This window comes from Aedes aegypti, chromosome 2 (genome assembly GCF_002204515.2).
Source record: "Aedes aegypti strain LVP_AGWG chromosome 2, AaegL5.0 Primary Assembly, whole genome shotgun sequence".
Classification (NCBI taxonomy): domain Eukaryota; kingdom Metazoa; phylum Arthropoda; class Insecta; order Diptera; family Culicidae; genus Aedes; species Aedes aegypti.
Genome location: NC_035108.1, coordinates 297,203,488 through 297,221,357, shown reverse-complemented (window position 1 = coordinate 297,221,357; position 17,870 = coordinate 297,203,488). Strand labels below are relative to the sequence as shown.

Below are 17,870 nucleotides of genomic sequence, written 5' to 3'. Positions count from 1 at the left end.
ATGAAGAAATTCTTGATGGAATCTCAAGAAAATTCATCGCTTATGTTTCCAAGGAAATCTTTGAGGAATTTCGAGAAGATATTAAAAATCTTTAGCGAATGAAAAGAAACAATGATTAAGGAATTGCAGTAAATATTTATGAAATGAAGAATTTATATTGGCTTTCAGGAAACACTAGTAGATTTTTCCTTTGTAATATTTGTTGCCAAATTTTCGCGAAAAAGTTCTCTAAGAAAGTTTTCTTAATTAATTTCGTAATATTTTAACGTTGAAAAATCCGTCATCGTAATGATCGAAACTTCAGATTGTTCAGAAGAAGTTGTTCTGCTCCCTATTGAAAAGAATAATATATAGTGAACACTTTTTACTGAAAATGTTGTCGATTTCAAATGAGAAAAAAAATCTGCTTTTATAAATCCTAAAATTAATGCCGGATCCTGTCCGATTAATGATTTTTTTTTTAAGGATTCCTTAAATAATCTGGATCTGCAATGCTCCATTAGTTTTTCAAATACATTAAAAAAGAAATTGAATCATATTGAATTCAATTTTGAAAATTCTATTCCATTCCAAACCGAGTCCTCAAAAAAGTGACATTCTAAAAAAGTGGATATTTTTGGTTAAAAGCCAGCTAGTCTACTCTAGGATAATTATGAGAAATATGAGAGCACTGGAGGAAACTCTTAAAATATTTGTAGTTCTACCAATTCTAATAATTCTGAAGGAATGTGATGTAGCAGTACCTAGTATATATATATATATTTGTGTAACTTTTCTTCAGATTACAAACTTTTATGTATCTGAGAAATTCACAGGATACTTCCGAAATTTACATAAATATTCCCGTATACATCTCTACAAACGTTCAATGAAGTTCTTCACAGTTTTTTAGACGATGGCTTTGAAATATAAGGACGGATTCGTGAGGTATCTTCTAGAAGTAACTGACAAAGAATGTTGAAAAACCGGAAAATAGTTTTGATTTATGTCTTGAAGATTTACAGAGCGAATTTCTGGAGGATTTGTTGGATTGATTCAAATAAAATATGTAAAATCACAGCAAAACTTTTTGGAAACAATCTTGACGAAAACGCAGGAGAAATTTAGCACGAAGTCTGTAACTGGGTTTTGGAAGGAATCGCTGCAAGTTCAATAGACGATATCCTGGAGGAATTTCTAAAAACCATGCAATTTCCGAGTTCCGAACGAAATTTCCAAAAGACTTCCTTGACATTATTATTGCGTCATTCATTAATGCAATAGTGAAAATTCTTGCATTCCTTTTTGGAAGGGCCTATGAAGGCATTCATCGGAGAATTTGAATTCATACCTAAAAATAAAGAAGGATTAGTTCATACCTAAAAATAAAGAAGGATTAGTTGAGGGAAAACATTTGTTAACAATATACTCTAATAACAGCAACAGCAGTAGCGACATTTTGACTAACAATTAATACATTGGTTGCTACAGGTTGCTACGACCATCAGTCATGGAACTTGAACTTACGTGTTTGTTCGAACTGTGTAATATATTGCTGTGTGCGTTTGAAATGCAAATATCAAATGCGGGAACACCAAATGCGGTAAGATTTTTCTCAGGAAATGCGATGTCAAAGATAGATTTTTCTTGCTAGGTCGGCCTTGATTTATACAATCGTTGCTAGGTGTCCTTTGATTGTTTTGTGTTTCCGCATTTGAAGGACGTTTAGTCAAGATTTGCATCTCAAATGCGAACAGCAATATAAGCGAACAGTTCGTACTTACAAAACCACGAACAGTTCGCGCAAATATTAAACGAACATTTTGAGCGAACGTTCGTGCATTACGCGCGTAGTGTAATCAAGGCTTAACTGACATGAGCGATTTCTTTTCAGTGATTCTCTTTGGACGTTAACTACGTCTTGCGGCAATATACTGGGTGTCAATTGAAAATCTAAAATGTTGCGACCGTCACGAAATTATGTTAAAGTTTGAACTAAAGGAAGGATGCAACTATGAAAATCGACTAAAATTCAAATGCAAATTATCACTTGGCGTAGTTAACGTCATGCGGTCGTGTCTTGTACACAACCCCCTCTGATTCTTTACCAAAGAACGTTCTTAAACTGCAGTTACCAAGACAATGGAAGTTCTTTTTTAAGTTTTGGAGTTTTTAAAATTGTTGAACATGTATTTCATAAAATCTCTAACATTTGTTTGACAATTATAAAAATGACATATATAATCAATCAAACTAATAAGTTTCGAAATTCAGGAAGTCAGCCAAATTTATTAAGTGCAGTGAAAACTGGGGCAGCAGCACCTAGGTTGTTTGCTGTTATGAATTACTTACCAGTACATCATTTTAAAACGGTCATTTATTGAAATTTAAGAAAATATATCATGATGATATTATGCAGATCTGCTGATAGATTTTATGATACAAGAATATCAACGAATATGATATGGTTAATTGAAACTTCAAAACCACATATATATAACATTTTTACATAATTAAACTTGATAACTTAACCAATCTTTGATTATTTTTGGTAATATATTGCTGTGTGCATTTGAGGTGCAAATCTTCACTGAATGTCCTTCAAATGCGGTAAGACAAAACAATCAAAGGACACCTAGCAACGATTACACACATCACCGCCAACCTAGCATAGAAAAGCTTACGTTGACATCGGATTGCCTGTAGAAAATCTTACCGCGTTTGGTGTTCTCGCATTTAATATTTGCGTTTCAAACGCACACAGCAATATTGGTCTGAATTTTAGCAAAGTAGAGCGTCTAATACAAATATTTGTAAAACATATCAGGGGGCGATTCTAAAAGTATTTTAACCTCAAGGGGGTGAAAGTCAAAAAGTTTGGAAAGCACTGGTCTAAAGTATCGAAAATTTGCTGTTTTTATTCTTTTTTTTTACAATAATCCCTCCCCGCGATAAACCATTCCCCTTTTGAATTTTCTTATATTTTTCAGCGAAACGAAAACAAATGCTTTTCAAAGCTGCAAAAAAACCGTTTAAATAACGCTAAGTTATAGAGATATGAAATTGGGATCAATATGACCCCAAGGCACAGATAACGTACTACTTTCATGAAAATTAATCTTGAAAACTGTTTTTCAAGATAATAAAAAAACAATCTCCAAAAAAAAAAAGATTTTGCGGAAACACACCAAAGTGTGAAAAAATTTCACATATCGGATCACTAATAAAAAAAGTTACAGCTCTTCAAAGTGCTCTGGGGTCATATTGACCCCAAACACAGACAATGGCTTAAGCAATAATAAATAGTAATATTTTCAGCCTATAGTTTGAAGTCAGTAAAAATATACTAATTTCAAACCCATCAAAAATAATATTTGAGATTCAGACACAACAACATTGTAGTCCTCCCAAGCTTCTGAATCAAAAACCTTCACCGAAAATGTTTTATCCTACAGATAGGCTGTTATACCGACTAAGTGAAAGCGCTCTAAAATCATTTATGCCCACTAAATTTTAACTGCGCACGTTAGTCTATTCAATTTTCACCAACCATAAATGTATAATTTCATAGCTCCCCCCAAAGCAAATAACCAATCTGTGCAACCCAATGTCAATAGCTACGAAACATCTGATGATGTTCGCGTGCTGTCCCTCGTTCAACACAGTTGTGGTATGTTGACAATTACGCCAACACGTTAAGGGTAACTCCCACGCGACACTTTTGGCCGAACAAAATACGATTTCGTTTGGATGCCACTCTGTGTAGTGAGCACTATGAGAAGGCTGTACAATTGGAAATCAAGATAAAACAGTCACAATGGGTGGTTGAGGTTTAGGGATAATCGATGTAGCACTTCTTAGGGAATAAGCAGTAGTACAATTTTTTAGAGTCAACCTTTTGAACTGTATGTAATTAAGTCCAAAAATCGTCCAATTAAGTTTAGTTTGAATATTCATTTTGTGAACGTCAGCTATTGCTCCCTGTTCAAAATAGAGTGCACCCCTACTACATATTCATATCTAGAATAACCCAAAACCCAGAAACGAATATCACCCTACTAAACTCATCTGACTGGCAGGCAATCTGAACGACTCTGGTACGGTATTGGACTGGCTGCTCACTTTCCCGATTCCCTAACACACCGCCACGCTAAATATAAACAACACACCAAAAAAGTCGTAAAATCGCCAAAACCGACGAAAGACAACAACAGAGGCTAATTTTACAAATTTTATTATTTTGAAATTGGATGTTGTTCGAGTGTAAAATGCCAACCGGCGGCGTGGCAAACACAACTGCCAGATCGACCAGTTGCAACCGTTCAGCAGACAGTATCTCACAGAAGCCGTTGTATGCCCGGATAAAAACGTACCATTCAGTGAATGGAATGAACCATTAATGTACAATTGGCAACACTAAAAAGTATTGTAATTGAATATCAAAGCAACATTTTTCTTATTTGTGGATACAATCAAACAACAATTGAATGTTATGTAACAGATTTCTGATTGACATAAGTACTCAGAACGAGTCCAGAAAGCAAGAAATATTGGATGAATAATAAATAAAAAGTGAAAAAAATGTTTTACCAAAAAAAGTGATTTTAGATGTGATTCAAAAGACAAATGCAGCAATGATAAAAATCTCTACATTTAAAGGGTTATAATTGTTTCAACGGTAATCTGTTAGATTTTTGTTGTGGGCTTCGTGGCCGTGCGGTTAGTGTTACCAAGCATTTAGCCGCATCGTGTCGAGGAGTGTGGGTTCGATTCCCACTTCAGTCCGGAAAACTTTTCGTCAGGAATGTTTTCCGATTGTGCCACTGGGCGTTGCATGCTAGTCCGTTGTCTAGTGTGGTGCTTCCTTCAAAGGGCAAATCATCCACTGGAAGCATTAACGTGTAGGTGTATTTTACCTACACGTAGCGAACTGGAATAAAGAATTTCAAACATTATGCCTTTTGGAACGATTATTGCAATATTGCAATATTATATTTACGAACGCTTTATGTATCGTTTTGGCATCCCCTACATCAAATCGTCGATAGTTGTGCGGTATACGAACGAGCTGATCGATCACAAGGTTTTTAGTTTAAATCCACGCTGCTGCGAGAAACAGTTTTTGTTTTCAGATTTTTGGATCATACTGAAAATTTATATATTTCAACCCACAAATTATCATAATGGGTTTCTATATATTCCGATAGTCAAAATGGTCAGTATATCTTATTGTATAAATGAGAAAATATCAATATTTGTATTTTAGATGCTATTATATTGTGTTATATTATGAGAGCTTCATAAAAATACAGTGAATTGTTCATAACAATGTCTAAATTAATTATATCGTTTGTTTTACAATGTACTGTATTATGTTTTTATTGTTTCAAACTGTGTTATACGTTATTGTCTGTTTCATGGCCAACAAAACGCGCCGCCAACTTTCAAACAGATCGACAAAATCGTCGCCAGCAAACGAATCAAAGGAGGTGATTCGCCGTTGTGTTGGTAAGACTGGTGTAATGTCAAGTTTGCAGCGGCTGTTTGGCTGGCGACGATTTTGGCGACGGTTTCACCAGCGACGATTACAAATCATCGCGTTCGATAAGGTGCGAAATTTACAATATATTATATTTGTTTAGTATTTTTATCCGGGTGGGCAGTTACTGGATACACAGCTACATGTTTTGTGATGGGTAGTCAGTAAATCGAATCGAATTTCAACGTCAGTCAACGTTGGTTTTTGGGGTAAATTCCAAACAAAGTTCTATGTGAAGAATGGAAAAAATGCTTAGTTGATGGGAAAGACAGTGTAACATGTGCAGTCGAAAAACAATTAAAACTTTCTTGTTTCGCATTTGACATGGGATTTCGATAGGGACCGTAATACAGTAGTGGTGCATACCGATAAAAACTAAAATCTAAATGACCCACTATATGAACTTCTTTGTTGGCCATTTCTGGGTGATATTAAAGCTCACAAAGAACCAGAGTGGTCATTCACTCATTACACTGTGGAACACGTTTTTGTCTAAAGCCCCAAAAAACAGCTAAAGGGTTACTGAATCCATTGCCATTTTCAAAAATATTATAGCATTGAAAATGCAAAAAATGACCATTTCTGACAATTTGCATGTAAGTTTTCCAGCTTGTAAGACAATTTATTTGCTTAAGGTGATAATAGAACGAAGCCACACCTCAAATTTAAAAGAGCACAAGACTTGAGAACCAAACGGCGCTCCGCCTAGAAAATCTATTCCATTGGTCAACACCAGCAAGCAAGCAATTGGATTAATTTTCAACGCGAACTATTGTCAGATACTCTCGTCTTGTGCACTTGAAAATTCAAAGTTTGGCTTCGTTTTATAATCACCTTAATTTGCCACAGAATTCAAATTTTATGCGTTTAGCAATACCGTTTTGACTCATATTCCGTACGCTTAAGGCCAACAGTGACTTCAAATGCATCTGATTGACCTAGATTGGCTGATATTTGTGTAAATTTTAATTTCTTCGCAAAGTCTAACTGTTAGCTGTTGAGTGTACCGATAATAATGTTGATTCAGTTAATTTAAGTATTGTTTTAACAAAAAAGTACCGTTCTGACTCATATTCCGAACACTTAACGTGAAGATGCATCGAAGCCAAACTTCGAATTTTCAAGAGCACCAATCTAGAGAACCAGACAACCGTTTGTGCTGAAAATGCTACTCACTGGTCACTCACTGGTGGTGACCAATCGATTAGATTTTCAGCACGAACGGTTGTCAGGTTCTCTAGATTTGTGCTCTTGAAAATTTGAGGTTTGGCTTCGATGCATCTTCACCTTAAGGCCAAGAACGACTTCAAATGCATATGATTGGCATAAATTGGCTGATATTTGTGAAATTTAATTTTTCTTCGCAAAGCCTAACGGTTAGCTGTTGGGTGTACCAATAATAATGTTGATTTAATTAGTTTGAGTATTGTTTTTATATGAAAGAATGGAACACAATTTTGATTCAAATCCCGAACACTGTGTTTATTCTGTCTCATATTCCGAACACCTTGATTCAAATTCCGAACAGCATGAATAAATCACATTCAAATGAATTATTTCGCAAATAAATTGATCTGAGCATGTACTACTGGTCTCAAACTAGAGAATCATTTCAACCAAATCACCATACAAAAACGAAGTGTTCGGAATATGAGTCTGTTCGGAATTTGAGACAAAACGGTATGCAACAACATTTTGATTCAAATGCCGAACACTGTGTTCATTCTGTCTCATATTCCGAACACCTTGATTCAAATTTCGAACAGCACGAATAAATCGTATTCAAATTAATAATTTCGCAAATACCATTTTGATTCATATTCCGAACACTTAAGGCCAGCGGTGACTTCGAATGCATCTGATGGGCATAAATTGGTAGATATTTGCGAAAATTTTGATTTCTTCGCAAAGCTTAACTGTTAGCTGTTGAGTGTGCTACTAAAAATGTTTATTTTAACTTGTTTAGTATTGTTTTAACGCAAAAGGAAGGAACAACATGATTCTAATGCCGAACACTGTGTTCATTCTGTCTCATATTCCGAACACCTTGATTCAAATTCCGAACAGCACGAATAAATCGTATTCAAATGAATAATATCGCAAATAAATTTATCTGAGCTAGTTTAACTGGTCTCGAACTAGACAATCATCACTACTCCCGAGGTATAAAATAGAATGGGAGTCGTTGAAATTGAATTGCAATTGATGTCATTTCCTGGTAATTTGATGACATATTTCAGCGAAACATTTCAACCAAATCGCCATACAAAAACCGAGTGTTCGGAATATGAGTCTGTTCGGAATTTGAGACAACACGGTACATTAATCTGAGCTTGGTCTACTGGTCTCTATCTAGAGAATCATCACTACTCCCGCGGAATAAATTATATTGGAGACGTTAAAGTTGAAATGCAATTGACTACCATTTCCTTGTTATTTGGTGACATATTTCAGCGAAACATTTCAACCAAATCGCCATACAAAAACCGAGTGTTCGAAATATGTTTGGAATTTGAGACAAAACGGTACTGATCATCGAAGTTTATAATATTTTTGATACGAAAAAGTTATTTTTTGATGGTTGTGGGCTTCGGTGTCGTGCGGTTAGGGGCGTCAGTCGTTTAGGCGTATTATGCCACGGGGTCGGTTTCGGTGGAAACTTTTCATCAAACGAAAAATTCATCACTGGGCTACTGGGTGTTCCGTGTGTTGTCCGTTGCCTAATGTTTGTAATCGTTCAGTCAGCCTTTGGCTGAAGACGATGTAAATTATCTTTTTTTTTTTTTTGAAAAGTGTTGTAATTTGCTATATAGGAGAAACGAAGAGTTTTGTATGGAGACTGCAAGAATATTGAAAAATATGTGTAATATCAATTTAATCGTGCAATTTCAACCAAGTTATATCTAAAATGAAAGACCTATTTTGTATGCTCTGTGAACTAAAAACGATTAATAAATTATACTTGAAATACTTGAAATTTTATGTAAACATCAGTAAAACCAATATTTTATACAACTTTGTCGACCTGTAGCTAAAAATTGTGACGTGCTGGATCATTTCTGAGAACAGCATCAGATTCAGCAATCCCAAATCTATTAATGACTGTTCATTTAGAAAGTGAACACCTAAATATTAACATTTTGGTGTAAAAATTCCATAAAAACAAATAAAATTTTGTTTCAGTGGGTACTCAAGTGTTTATTTTGACAGCAAACAAAAGTTGACATTGAAACAATTATAAATTCCAAGCGATGGGTCGGATTGACATGGCGACACGCCATTTTTTTCTGCACAAATGATGTTCAGAATAACTGTCATTCCGAGACAAGGGGTGGGACAGCCTACTAATCTTGAGTTAGATCAGGTGTTGTTTTTGTGCAACTCTGAGCAACTCTGCATAACTCAATTTAGTCGTCGGCATGTGCCCATAGCAACCATAAATGTTGAGTTGTTTGTTTCCCAGTGAAATTTTTTTTCGTATCGTGTCGTATGTAGCTGACAATCCCGCCGGGTCAGAGATCGTTTGTTGCAAGAAAATGCTTGCTCTTAACTTTATCCATATATTTTATGAGCGATCATCGAATGAAATTAGCAATTATTCTATTACTTATTGAAAAGTGAATGCGGTGAAATACTTTCCACACTGGAAACCAGAAGTAAGTCCATCGTCAGCTGAGTCCTAATTGTATTCTGTAGAGATGTACCGAATAGCACTATTCGGCTTTCGGCCGAATACCGAATAGTTGAAATATAATTATTCGGCCAAACGAATATTCAACCGAACATTCGGCCGAATAATAACTGTATTTTCGGCCAAATAAAACATCAAAAATCGGCCGAATAACACTCATATATTCGTCCAATTTTCTGAAAACTACATTTTTAGTTTTGATCAACAGCAAAAAAAGCTAGTTTTTTTAAATAGGAAACACTTCCGAGGTGAAGAATTGAACGGAATGATCGTTTTATTGAGCTTTTCAAATCGATCGAAGAAATTACAATAATCGTATTGTGTATTTCTTTAACCACTGGACTGCGTAGTGCGGCCTTATAAGTACGAAAGTGTGAATAAAAGTGCGGGATTGCATCAAATCATGTTGGTATCTTCAGAGCACTTATTCTCTGATTTTACGACACCCCGATTTGATGCCATTGCGCACTTTTATTAGCGTTCCCGCACTTGTTAAAACTTTTGCGATAGTCTAGTGGCGGAATAAAGTTCAGAGGATTTGATTTTCTGAAGTTAAGGAGTTGTATCTTATTAATAATTAACAATTGATGGTATTATTTATCCATTTCATTTCTTTAAGAAACTCGGGTAATACTTCACTTGATTCCTCATCCGACTTCTGGAAGTGCTTTATAGAAATTGGAGTAAATATACCAACGCAGACCACTGACTCGCATAATATAGGAAGAACGCGATCGTGTGGGCTTCGTGGCCGTGCGGTTAGTGTTACTAAGCATATAGCCGTATCGATTGTAGCATGTTTATTTTAACGCATTTCAAAAAGATCATAATTTAAGGATCATGACAGCTTACATTGCTCAACTTCTAGGAAAACATTCCCACACGCAAGTTAGCTGTACTTGCATCTTCAAAGCATTTGGTACATGTCATTTTTCAACTAATCGACTAGGTTTCATTTTTCACAACCCATCGATTATCCACATACCACACAACTTGAGCAACTTATTTTGTTCTCATGACGAAGCGCATTCATGCTGAGAAGCTTCATATTTCAATTCCCATAAAGACAATTTCTACTTTTGCCTTTGCACTGATTTGACCCGACAGTGCAACGGCCCAGCGAACACACATGTAAACGTTTACCCATCCGTTTGGTAAACGCCTTCTTTTAAATTTGTATTCTATGATTGGTTAATTGATATTGGTTGTTTCAGCCTTCTCGTAATATAGTGGAGTACTAGATTAAGCTCGAGGTTAGCTGTAAGATTGACTTCAAAATAAAAGACAGAACATAATCAACAACCATAGAGTCAAGTTGACTAATTCCGATAAGTCCTTTATGGTATCATACCAGATGGCGACCGGACTGGTTGACACTTTGTGAAATATTCACAGTCAACAAAGTTTTAGTGGAAAAACTGACAAAGTCTTAGTGGAAAATCAGACAAAGTTTTAGTGGAAAAACAGTGATATTATAAGTGATAATGGGCTTTTTCAGTAACGATGAGATTGTTGCCAATGCATCCACGCCCGAGAACACAGTAATTGCATCTACACTCGTAGTGATTGTGGCAGTTTTAATTCTTTTCGTCATAATGAGGATGTACACAAAGTACATGCAAGGAAAAGTGAAAGAAGAAGCGAGGAGAGAAGTACAATTAAGTAACCTCCGCACAGTTTGAAAAGGTTAAAAGGTGATTACGAACAAAACATTCTTGGTTCCAGTACAGTATGTGTGCAAATGAAAATCTAATACCGCCGTACAGTGCACAATTATGTGAGCATTTTGAGAGTTCACGGAAAAAGTTATTTCAGAAAAGTGGAAAAGAATGACTTTACATGGTTCAAGGTGAAATTGCGAGTCGTGTAAATTTGAGATTTTTTGCGGTGGAGCAGTGGTGCAACAATTCAACGTACAGGGATGGTGCCAGTGTCCAGTGATTCTAGGCAGCTTAATAAGAAGATGATGCCTGCTTGCTGCCGCGGAGATTCGTGGTTGCGGAATGCGGACCAGTTCGTACGTAAGATGATTCCGGCTTACCGTCGCTGAGGTTTGTAGTCGCGGACCAGTCGACTAGATGAGGTCAGTGTATCTATTTCTCTACGTGCAATTACATCACTATTACATCACCATCATATACTGATTTAAGAAAAATTATTACGTAACACATAGCAAGCATCACAAATTTATTGTTATTTTAGTAATTTCATTTATAGTTAATAATTTCCAAAGATTTAATAATCTTGAATTTCAAATGAGTGAATATGAAAAATTAAAACATTTATATAATTATATAAAAAAAATCAATTAACACTCCTCTCACAGAGAACACCCTGAGAGAGAAATCAGATTCTTGTAAGGAAATTTATGAAAATTTGCAAATTTATTTTAGTGAAAACTCTGTGGATGAAATTTTAATAAGTAATGCAAAAAAGTGGTATTTAGAAATAAATCAAGTTTTAAAAGCCAAGTTAGATAATTTAAACACCAAAAACCAGTTGGACGAAACTTCGATCAGTATGGTGCAACCAGAAGTGGAACGTCAGTTTGACGTTAAACAAGCAACAGCGCTAGTGCAGCCCTATGATGGTAGTGCGGCTGGTTTGGAATCGTTTATCGATTCTGTAAATTTTTTAAAAGAATTGATTCAACCTAACCATACGGCAATGGCCGTAAAATTCCTTAAAACACGTTTAACAGGAAAAGCTCGCTGTGGCTTTCCAGATACGATAGTAACAATTGATGCATTAATTGAGCACATTAAAATAAAGTGTCAAGATACTTTAACACCAGATCTGATTGTTGCAAAATTAAATGCAACAAAACAGAGAGGGCAAGTATTAAATTTCTGTGAAGAGATTGAAAATCTCTGTAGCAAACTCGAAAATAGTTACATTTCCCAAAAGGTCCCGGAAAATGTAGCAAAGGCAATGACCACAAAAGCAGGCGTAAATGCTCTCATTAATGGCATTAACGCTAGCGAAACTAAACTAATCCTAAAAGCTGGCAATTTCTCTTCGATTAGAGAAGCCTTGCAAAAAGCACAAGAGAGTGCTACTGATAATACATCATCGCAAGTTTTCAATTTGCGGAATAAACAATTTAACCCAAATGAAAGGAAAATGAATTTCCGAGGTAATGGTTTCAACAGAAACCGAAATTTTGGAAATTGCTATAGAGGAGGTTTTTCTCAAAGACCCCAAAACAATTATTATCATAACTCTTCGCGTGGAAGATACCAACGTGGTGGTTACCATAACGGATACAATAATCGTGGAAGATTTAATGATAATCGTCCACGATATGACAACCCTAATCGAGTATATGTGGCAAATGTGGATCAACCGTACGGCCCACCACAAAACCAGAACCGCGATGCTCCAAACAGAGCTGCTCCCCAACAACAACAACAACAACAAAGTCAAAGAAATTTTTTAGGTCAGTGTTAACCATAAACCTTTCTGCTTCTAATTTTATCGAGATTGGAGTAGAAATGGCAAATTCAGTTTGTACTTTACTTGTAGATTCTGGTGCGGACATTTCTATATTTAAAACTGAAAAAATTTTAACAAATCACAATATAAACTACAAAGTTAAAACAAGAATTACAGGCATTACAGAAGGAGAAATTGAAACAATGGCAATAACAGAGACAGTGTTGAATTTTGGAAATGGGATAAGAGTTAATCATTCATTTCATTTAGTTGATGCGAATTTTCCGATTTTAACAGATGGTATTTTAGGAAGAGATTTTTTGTCTCTTTTTAGATGCAATATTGATTACGAATCTTGGCTTTTGAATTTTAATATTGATAATATAGCTGTATCTGTTCCAATCCAAGATACAGTAAATGAGAATTACATAATTCCGCAGAGATGTGAAGTGATTCGGAAGATCAAAGATTTAAAAATCACGGAAGACATGGTTTTATTTTCTAAGGAAATTAAGCCTGGTCTTTTCTGTGGTAATGCAATAATTTCACCAACCTGTCAGTATGTAAAATTTATGAATACTACATCACGACCCATCAATGTTTCAAATGTTGACCTAGAATTTATGTTAGAACCATTAACCCGTTATCAAATATTAAATACTAGAAAAAATTAATAAACCCGATGACACACAGAAAAGAAATAATGAAATTTTGAAGGAAGTTGACTTAACAAATGTTCCAGATTATGCAAAAAATGATTTAAAACAATTAATTACAAAATATACAGATATTTTTTCACTACCCGATGAACCAGTAACTACAAACAATTTTTACGAACAGACCATTAATTTGAATGATCCAGTTCCAACTTATATACCAAATTATAAAACTATTCATTCTCAAAGTAATGAAATACAATCCCAAGTTAATAAAATGTTGAAGGATAATATTATTGAACCCTCAGTATCCTCATATAATAGTCCAATACTCTTGGTTCCGAAGAAATCAACAGATGATAAGAAAAAATGGCGTCTTGTCATAGATTTTAGACAACTCAACAAAAAGATTTTAAGTGACAAATTTCCTTTACCAAGAATTGATTCCATATTAGATCAGCTTGGTAGAGCGAAGTATTTTTCAACTTTAGATTTAATGTCGGGATTTCACCAAATCCCATTGGATGAAAATTCGAAAAAATATACAGCTTTTTCGACCCAATCAGGTCATTAGCAGTTTACAAGATTGCCGTTTGGACTAAACATTAGCCCAAACAGCTTTCAAAGGATGATGACAATTGCAATGTCTGGGTTGACGCCAGAACTAGCATTTGTTTACATCGATGATATAATTGTTGTAGGTTGTTCAATGCAACACCATTTACACAACTTATCAGTTGTTTTTGAAAGAATTCGAAAATATAATTTAAAATTAAATTTGTCAAAATGCAAATTTTTTAATACAGAAGTAACGTACTTAGGGCACAGAATAACCGATAGAGGTATTTTGCCTGACAGTAGTAAATATGATACCGTAAAGAACTATCCAGTTCCCAAGAACAGTGACGAAGTCAGAAGGTTTGTAGCTTTTTGTAACTACTACCGGAAATTCGTCCCAAATTTTGCAACAATTGCATACCCGTTGAATCAATTGTTGAGAAAAAACATAAAATTTGAATGGTCATCAAAATGTGAAGATGCTTTTAATGCTCTAAAATCATTTTTGATGTCACCAAAACTATTACAATATCCAGATTTTAAGCAAACATTTATATTGACTACCGACGCATCAGATGTAGGATGTGGTGCGGTATTATCACAGAATATTGATGGCAACGATTTACCCATAGCGTTTGCCAGTAAAAGTTTTACGCCTGGAGAAAAGAATAAATCAGTAATTTTGAAGGAATTGACAGCAATACATTGGGCTATCGATTACTTCAAAGCTTATTTGTATGGACGTAAATTTGTAATTCGTACAGATCATCGTCCATTGGTATTTTTATTTAATATGAAAAACCCAACATCCAAACTGACCCGGATGAGATTAGATTTGGAAGATTTCGATTTTACTATTGAATATATTCAAGGTAAAACAAATGTTACTGCCGACGCGTTATCACGTATAGTAACGACGTCAGATGAATTAAAATCTAAAAGTATATTTACTGTTAATACACGAGCCATGACAAAAAGAAAACTGAAAGAGTCTAAACATAGTCAGGAACTACCTGATGAAAACAAAAGTCAAAACAATGCCGTTAATAATAAGCCTGATCAACTTGTTATTTATACGACAGAGAATCCGACTGAAACTAGAAAACTACCAAAACTTCGAAGTGCAATGGAAAATGAGAATTTAATTTTTACATTACATGAAGCATCACAAAAGAATAAAATAATAATACGAATTACAACACAACTGCGAAGTATAAGACAAACATTAGTGTTTGCACTTTCAGTGTTAGAAAAAGAAATGCAAATGAAGAGAATTACAAAAATCGCGCTATCGAGTCATGACTGTATTTTTGAATGGGTACCCAAAGAAACATTTAAAGAACTAGTTTTGAAATCTATAAAAAATTTGCAGATAATAATATATAATCCACCCAAGTTCATTAGTGATCTTGATGAGATTAAAAGAATACTTGAAAATTACCATCAAACACCGACTGGAGGACATATAGGTCAGCACAGACTATACCTCAAGTTGAGAGAAATTTATAATTGGACAAATATGAAAAGTTCAATAGCACAATTTATAAAGGCCTGTGAATTGTGTAAACTGAACAAGATTACCAAACATACAAAGGAAAAATTAACAATTACAAATACACCGTCTAAACCGTTTGAAGTGGTATCTATTGATACTATAGGACCACTTCCCAAATCAAACAATAATAATAGATATGCTGTAACGATACAGTGTGAATTAACTAAATATGTAGTTTTAGTCCCTATTCCAACAAAAGAAGCAAACGTAATTGCTAAATCTTTAGTTGAAAATTTTATTTTAATATATGGAAAATTTTTAGAGTTAAAATCGGATCAAGGAACTGAATACAAAAATGAAGTCCTTGATCAAATTTGTAAACTATTACAGGTTAAGCAAACTTTTTCTACAGCCTATCATCCTCAAACGATTGGTTCGTTGGAAAGAAATCACAGGTGTTTAAATGAATACCTGCGAAATTTTGTCAACGAACATCAGTCAGATTGGGATGATTGGTTACAATTTTATGCATTTACATATAATACTAGCCCACACACTGATCATGGTTTAACACCATATGAATTGGTTTTTGGAGTTAAAGCAAGAGTACCACACGAAACATACACAGATAGAATTGATCCTGTTTATAATTTTGATCTCTATAGTAAAGAATTAAGATACAAACTTCAAAAGTCACATGAAATAGTTAAACAAAAATTACTTGAACAAAAACAAATACGAAAGGAAATAAATGATCGTTCGATAAACCCATTACAAATCAAGATAGGAGATATAGTTTATTTGCAAAAAGAAAACAGACGTAAATTAGATTCATTTTATTCAGGTCCATATAAAGTAAAATCAATAACAGAACCAAATTGTGAGATCATCAATTTACAAACAAATCAATTATCTTTAGTTCATAAAAATAGGTTAACTAAATCCTAGGAAGTGTTAGTTTTAAAACCGAGCCTAATCTCATAAAAAAAATAATGAAAATCAAAAAACAGTAAAAAAATGAGATAGGTCAAAATTCTTAGCGCAAGCTGAGAAGTGAGAAATTCGGATATTTAATTAAGCATTTTTTCTTCTTGTTTTTGAATACATTTACCAATATTCTATCAAAATAATATAATCTAACATTGTAAAGGAGATTGAAACAACATTTTTTTTTTTTCATTTATATCACATATGTTGACAAGAATTGAATGTCTTCACTACGTTACGTCATTCACCCAAAGGGGGATGGTGTAGCATGTTTATTTTAACGCATTTCAAAAAGATCATAATTTAAGGATCATGACAGCTTACATTGCTCAACTTCTAGGAAAACATTCCCACACGCAAGTTAGCTGTACTTGCATCTTCAAAGCATTTGGTACATGTCATTTTTCAACTAATCGACTAGGTTTCATTTTTCACAACCCATCGATTATCCACATACCACACAACTTGAGCAACTTATTTTGTTCTCATGACGAAGCGCATTCATGCTGAGAAGCTTCATATTTCAATTCCCATAAAGACAATTTCTACTTTTGCCTTTGCACTGATTTGACCCGACAGTGCAACGGCCCAGCGAACACACATGTAAACGTTTACCCATCCGTTTGGTAAACGCCTTCTTTTAAATTTGTATTCTATGATTGGTTAATTGATATTGGTTGTTTCAGCCTTCTCGTAATATAGTGGAGTACTAGATTAAGCTCGAGGTTAGCTGTAAGATTGACTTCAAAATAAAAGACAGAACATAATCAACAACCATAGAGTCAAGTTGACTAATTCCGATAAGTCCTTTATGGTATCATACCAGACGATCCAAGGAATGTGGGTTCGATTCCCGCTTTAGTCCGGAAAACTTTTCGTCAGCAACGTTTTCCGACTGTTACGCTGGTCGTTGCATGCTAGTCCATTGTCTAGTGTAGTGCTTCCTTCAAAGGACATAACCGTTCACTGAAAGCATTACGGTTTGGTGTCTTTGAAGTGTCGCAAAAATATCGAAGCTGTTGATAGCTCTGACCGTAGTCGCCTTAATGCCGTAGAATAGAAAAATTCTCTATGGAATCCAACAAATTTGATTTTTTTACATTTTCCATTGTGTGAAACATAATGTTTTATAACATTTTATTTTATTATGTTATTATTCGGTCACTATTCGGCCTATTCGGCCGAATAACGGATTTCATTATTCGGCAGACCAAATATTAGGCAAAATCAAAATAATCGAGATATTCGGCCCGAATATTCTGCCGGCTGAATATTCGGTACATCTCTAGTATTCTGCAACCTATAAATCGTATCCTGTATACTGTAACGTGCTGAATATGTCCTTGGGGAATCTTTGATCAATTATTTGATATAAGAGTGGGTTACATAAAAAAAACACTAGGACCAGCCTCATATTTTAAGTCACCCTTAAGCTATTGAAACTATTAATTAGATGAACCCCCTTTTTTGTTACGACAACCGATGTTTTGCGCCTATCAAATCCCAGAAAAAAACTTCTCCACGTGAAAT

The 17,870-nt window shown here is 34.7% G+C and overlaps 1 protein-coding gene and 1 long non-coding RNA gene across 3 annotated transcripts in view; both read right to left on the bottom strand.

The window, feature by feature from the left end:
- Positions 1–17,870, bottom strand: part of LOC5571682 (Kv channel-interacting protein 4) — a 341,315-nt gene that overhangs the window by 86,686 nt on the left and 236,759 nt on the right. The gene's annotated exons all lie outside the window — the stretch shown is intronic.
- On the bottom strand, positions 958–1,444 carry LOC110676673. Its single transcript, XR_002500619.1, has 2 exons — positions 1,392–1,444; positions 958–1,330 (listed from the first exon to the last, which is right to left on the bottom strand). It is a non-coding gene; the product is annotated as an uncharacterized LOC110676673 (long non-coding RNA).